The sequence below is a fragment of the Palaemon carinicauda genome, chromosome 14 (assembly GCF_036898095.1).
Source record: "Palaemon carinicauda isolate YSFRI2023 chromosome 14, ASM3689809v2, whole genome shotgun sequence".
Classification (NCBI taxonomy): Eukaryota; Metazoa; Arthropoda; class Malacostraca; order Decapoda; family Palaemonidae; genus Palaemon; species Palaemon carinicauda.
The window spans coordinates 105,555,050-105,561,930 of record NC_090738.1 but is presented as its reverse complement, the minus strand read 5'-3'; positions in this window follow the sequence as shown (position 1 = coordinate 105,561,930).

The following is a 6,881-nucleotide window of genomic DNA, read 5'->3' as shown; positions in this document are numbered from 1 at the left end:
TAGTGTCAAAATCATATTCATTACAAATATGTAGAGTATGGTCAATATGAACTCTTATCCCCTTCAATGGATAAATGGTTTAATTTCATTTTCTTATTGTATTGACTCATACATAATCGTTCACAAAAATCCACTTACATCTTTATTCTCGACCCATAGTTAATTTGAAATCATAAACTATTTGTGGCTGAATTCATGAAAGTCAGATGTTTAGTGATAATATCATAAATAGCTCCTTTTTTAAAAATTCTGAATCGTTTATTCATGAAGTAGACAAGGGTAAGTGCAGCAAGGTGGGAATTTGCTCAATTCTCTTGAGTTATTTCCTAGGCAGAGTGTATATATATATATATATATATATATATATATATATATATATATATATATATATATAAATAAGTATTTTTCCGCGGGGAAAAAACTTTGATTCATATAAGAAAAGGATAAAGAAAAGCTTTTTCTATGGTTGACATAAAAGCCTTATCTTTCATTTACAAGTGATGCTTATTTTAATGAGAGAGAGAGAGAGAGAGAGAGAGAGAGAGAGAGAGAGAGAGAGAGAGAGAGAGAGAGAGAGAGAGAGAGAGAGATTCACATAGCTAAAGAAGCTATAACTTAGGGCACCCACACTCTTGGGACCCCAAAATAACTTTAAAGAACAGTGTGCATTTCCAAAATATATGATAAAAAAAAAAGAATTAAAATAATGCAATAATTCTGAAACTGCCATTTGTTGACGATTTTATGAATTACATCATGTCGGTAGTGTACAGCACGTGCTTCATACATGCTAGTACACTGTAACGGTACTGCTTTTTTTTATTTCTCGCTCTCCCCGCCACAGATAATATAAGCCTATTTCAGCTTGCTATCGCAAGTCTTGTACTATTTGAATTTTGTATCATTCTTGCTCGCAACGCTACCTTAATGAACCTGCTCCCCTTCGCCGGCAGAGAAGCCTTCGCCTGGTTCCAACGAGTTTGACCTAATGGGAGTGCCTGCTTAAGCAGCAAAGCAGACTACGAGTATATCCTCTCGATGATCCGTGAAGACACGTTCCAGAAATCTCTGAATGGCTTTACAACAAGGGGGACGCCCCAATAAAGTATGATGCCCTCAAAAAAATATCTCCTAGAACAGTACTCAACACCATTACCCTCCAAGATAGCAAAGCCTGTCAAGAAACACATTAACCGCTATTCACGTGGGATGGAATTTCAATGCTTGGAAAAAAACCAACGAAATATCCAGAGTACCAAGCATGAAGGACATCCTGCACATCCCTACATTAAAAAGACAGCCCTCATGACTCCATTATCACCCTCCTCCTGCCCTGACAGGTGTTTCATTTTATCCATGGCCTGTCACATCCCTCGTGACAATCTACCGCAGAGCTACTGAAGACAAGATTCATTTGACAGAGCATTACTAAGGATGCTAAAGATATGGTCCACACCTGTACTTCATGCCAAGCTTCAAAAGTACATTGACAAATGAATTTAGGAATTGGGACCTTTCCTCAATCTCAGCGTTGATTTGCCCACATTCACGTCGATGTAGTAGGTCCCCTACCAAGGTCATTAGGACGCTGCTACCTGTTTACCATGATTGAACGCTCTACTCGTTGGCCTAAACAAATCCCCATGCAAACTAAATGTCCACCTCATGTACATCAGCCATACTCTCTAGGTGGATAGCCAAATTTGGTATCGATGAGCATATTACTTCTAACAGGGTTACCACTTTCACCTTTCAATTGTAGACATCAATAGCAAATCTCCTGGGCATCGTTCTTCATCAGACAACTGCCTACAACTCTGCAGCCAACAGAATGATTGAACACTTTCCTGGCACCCTCAAAGCAGCTTTGATGTCCCGAAGCAATGAATCCAACTGGTTTATTCAGTTTCCCTGGGTCCTCCTAAAGATGCCCTGGATGTCTCTGCAGCTGAAATGGCGTACGGCAACTCATTGATCATACCTCCAAAATTATTTCTGCCTACAATATCCTCCAACCACCTCCAGCGTTTATGTAATGTGGGAAAATTTACTCCATGCTGCCAGACTTACAAGCCCCCAGCTAAGCAACACATACCGACAGATTTGTACAAGGCAACCCATGTTCCTGCACAACAACACTAGCAAGCGATTGCTAACACCCCCTTACAAGGGTGTTTAGCTCGCAATCCATCATACACCAAAGGCTTCCTTAATCAACATTCGTGGGAGAAAACACTGGGTCTTCATTGATCATCTAAAACCTGCATATCTCCTGCAAAATGACCCGCTTACAGTGAGCCTCTCAAGAGCAGGGTGCCCTAATTCAAATGTGTCTTTTTTAAGGGGGGAGCCATGTACCGCATGTGTTTCATAGACACTCGTACACTGTAACAGTATTGCTTTTTTTATCTCTCGCTCTCGCTCGCACTGATAATATAAACCTGTTTAAGCTTGATATCACAAGTCTTGCACTGTTTGAGTTTCTGCCATTTGTGCTCCCAACTATGCGTATATAAGTTTGCTGTCTCATTGAATAAACTCAGTTGCATTCACCTCGCCTCTCTATTAGAACCTAACAGCTATGTTACCACAGTATTTTGAACATTATTAATCATCATCCATGGACCATCAGAGATGGTACATTGGAAGACCACAATGCTAAACACCTGTTTGGAAATGTTCCAACGACAACAATTAAAAAAAACTATACTTCACATGATTGGTTGATAATTTACACAATAGCTACAATGTTTTTTCTTTTAATTACTACCACACCATATTTTTCAAGATATTTTGATTTTTTTTTTTTTTACTTCTTCGAACAATTTAAGGGGACCGTCCGCTATGTCTGCCACTTTTCTCTAATGATTCAAAATGCACAATTTCTAGATATGTTTTAGACATGTATAATACCTTCACCATATAAAAATTTCATGTCATTTGATCACACACTTTTTGACTTATTAGCAACAATCATGATATTTAAGAAAAATTTATGCACATATTTTCCACTAATATGACAACAATTGTATTGAATATCATACAATGAAAACTTCTTTATAAATCGAACAATTCTGTGTGACAAATTCTAGATTTTCCTTTTTCTTTTTACTCATGATTTTTTTTTTCTTAATTTTCTTCGTCTAGACGTAAAATTATCATGAAAAAAAGAGAAAAAAGAAAATCAAAATTCTGGTACACAAAATTGTAGGACTTTTATTCCTCTTTTCAATGATATCTTTCTTTCTAAATCGAACAATAAATGAGAAAAAGGTCACAAAGTGTAAATAAGTATGTTTTCGAGTTATGAGCGCCCAAAGATTTGCTATAAATTTTGCCTTTCTCTTTTTTTTTGAAAAAAAAAATCAAGATAACATTATTATGATAACCTTACTTTGTACTTGTATTGTTTATCCCTACATGAAGGCTCCCTAAACGAGGTATTTAAACACTATGTTCACCAATATACTTGGTGTAATGGTGTCATAAGTTGCCAGCGGCCTCTCATTGTTGCCAGAACTTTAGTTAGAATGTTCCAGCTTTGCACTCTTTTTTTTTCATGTTTCCCTCTCTTTTTGGTTCGTTTTTGTTGCTCTCTGCTTACTTCTTGTTCTTTCTTTGACCTTAGATAATATTGGCCTTGCTATAAAGTTCACGAGGACTTTGTGAAAACACAATGTACATACGAAGTGCAACTAAACAAACACCATGCAACGTAACTTCTATACGTCTTTGGAAACTGGCTGTTCTTCTCGTAAAGTGTAGACGGTAGATCTAGTTCCGTTCGCTTACCCTCAACCAGAGTCAATATAGATATGACTCTGCCCTCTACCACTGCCTTCCATGTCTGCCACACATACAAGATTTCAATATATAATTGAAAATCATTGCTATATAAATGCAAAAATAAACACGCAAAGATGATTCCGTCAAATTCAGTCATGCAGACAACGCAGTAAAGACCGCTTTATCTTCATTATTTGTAAAAATAATTGGCTGAAACTTTTGGAGATCATGTACGTTATGTTTCTGTATACATAGAAATAATAAAACGATTTTCTATTTTTCAAAGTTGTTCTGTCAAACACCATAGCAGACGGTCCCCTTAAGATCCCAACAGTGATTTAGCATGAGTCATTCACACAGATGATTGATCATTTATTTGCCTCATGATTGATGGCATGATCAATCGCAAGACTGATGACAAAAGCGCAAAGTAATGCAATCAGACCCTTTTAATTTCCATCAGGTTAGGTTTATATGAAGATTCAGGTGTCCTACAAGGACCAGTCACATGAGAGATGGTATGATTAGTCACATGGGACATAACTGATGGCATGATTGATGACAAAAGCACTAAGTAATGTAGTCAGATTATTCTAATTTGCATCAGATTAGCTTGTATTAATGTTTAAGTTCCCTAAAATAATCAGGCACATGTTTGATGGAAGGATTAACCGCATGTCACATGATTGATGGCATGATTGATGACAAAAGTACTAAGTAATGTAATTGCACCCTTATAATTTGCACGAGATTAGGTTTAATGATTATAAACACATGATTGATGGTATGATTAATCGCCAGACAGATGAACAACAAGGCTAAAGTTGACAAAAAGTACATTACTGTTGATCCTTATTACATACATCATAAAACACAAACACGAATACAATATTGATATTAATAATAAAATCTATCAATAATGTTAAAGCAAACATATAAAGTACCAAGAGTAATAATATCAATAATAAAACAGCATGCAAAAGAAGAGTGGTCACACTTACGTTCAGTCGCGAAGTGAAGATCTGGTAGAAGTTTACGACTACGCCGATCAACTGATCAGAGAGGGCTTCTTCTATTTCTTGCCAATATAGGCTACCCCAACCTATCCATACTGACACCATGGATTGCTAAAAACCCTTTCCTACAAACTTAGTAGGCTACACCAGAATGCATCAAGTGAACACTATCTTCACTAAGCATTGGCTTTTTTCTTCTTTGTATACTGTATACAGACTCAGTAGCACAGTAGAGCCGCAAATACTGTATATGCATTTTGCTTATTAAGATTACCAAGGGCCCAATATACATCAAGAGTATCTTTCACTTTTTTCATAGTGACCCTCTTAATGCAGCCACCTTTACACTGGGGCACAAGTTTCTTTAAGCATAACTTACATAATTTAACCCTGAATTTTTATATTTATTTCCATATTTTTAGTCTAGCCCTAAACATTACGGTTAACTGATCTTCAATTTTTTCATTCAATTTCTTGGGTCGCTTTGGGGTCTTATTAGCCCTAACACAATCACTATTAATATAATTATTATCTTTATCATTACTATTATTATTTTCATTATTATTACTAGTGAAGCTACAACCCTAATAGGAAAAGAAGAAAGCTATAAGCCTAAAGTTGCGATTAGACTGTAGATTAAACTCTCCCGAGAGACGGCTACTCTCGCGCGACTTTCTCTACAGCGTGTTTATACTACCAGCAAGTTTTTCTCTGCGAGAGCTGTGAGTGAGTGTCGCGAGAGAAAGTGTCTGAGAGTCGGGTAAGATTTCTCGCGCATCTATTTACACTGGAGCTAGTGCCAGTCGACAACTAGCGAGGGTTGAGAGAACATTGTCTCAAAAGTGCCATGTTGCTGCTGCATTAATAATTATCAACGAAGTGAAAAAGAAAAGGAAAAGAAGTATGTGGGTCCAAAAATGGATAAGCAAAAGGGGAGAAGATGGAGCACATGCAAAATTATTAAGAGAATTGTTCAAGGAATATACATCGAGCATAAGAACTTCGTATGTTTGGGGGGTTCCTATTTCCAAATTAATACTTTCAGATTGCTCTGGTTGATTCCCGTTTCCAGATCAATTCAGAGCTAGGCAGTTCCTGAAGAAATAAAGAGTTTTATATAACACTGTGTAAACACAAAAAAATGCTGGAGTGAGCAGTAAGTGAGGAAGGGTAGGTTAGGATAAGAAAGCATAACATATAAATACAAAGTAACTAGTGCACGTGCCCGTTAAATCCAAATATTTAAATTAAATATTTAAATTTTAATCATTTATTTAAATTAGATGTATTTAATATTTTTATTTTTAATAATAATAACACAAATAATCTACTGCACGTTCCCGTTAAATTCAAATATTTAGATTAAATATGTAAATTTTAAGCATTTATTTGAATTAAATATATTTAATATTTTTTCTTTCAAATAATAATAACAAATAATCTAGTGCACGTGCTCGTTAAAAATAACGGTTATTGAAGTGTGGGTGTGTGTGTGTTTGTGGGTAGTGTTTTTTTTTATTATTTTTTTTTACACTAATTATTTCTTCAGCTCTACTCCCATTTTTTTCTTCTTTAATTTTCTAGCTTCAGTACACATTAGACTCCGGAGATTGTGCCATTTCCTTGTAATTTCTTTTTTGCTAATTCCCAAGTTTTCAGCTATTCCTTTAATTTTACTAATTTTCAGCTCTTTGTTTCTGTACTCAGGCAAAGTCACATTCCACAGTTCAGGAAATTTCTCGTATTGCTGAATTAATGCAATTGTTTGGTCTTTATTCCACTTTTTTTGGCACATGTTCTCTCACGAGAGTAACGAAAACTTTCAGAGATCTGAATATTCTCTGGATAGAGTGGAGAGCAACAACCTAGCTCTACGAGCGTGCTGTCTAGAGTGTTTAGACTGTAGCATGCGCGAGAGAAGAGAAACACTCGCGAGAGTAGAGAGAAAATCTCGGAGCGTCCTCTACAGCCTGTTTACATTCCATAGAGCAGCTGTCTGAGAGCAACTCTCGGAAAAAACTCTCCAATCTAATCGCACCTTAAGGGCTGCAAAAGGAAAAATAGCCTAGTGAGATAAGG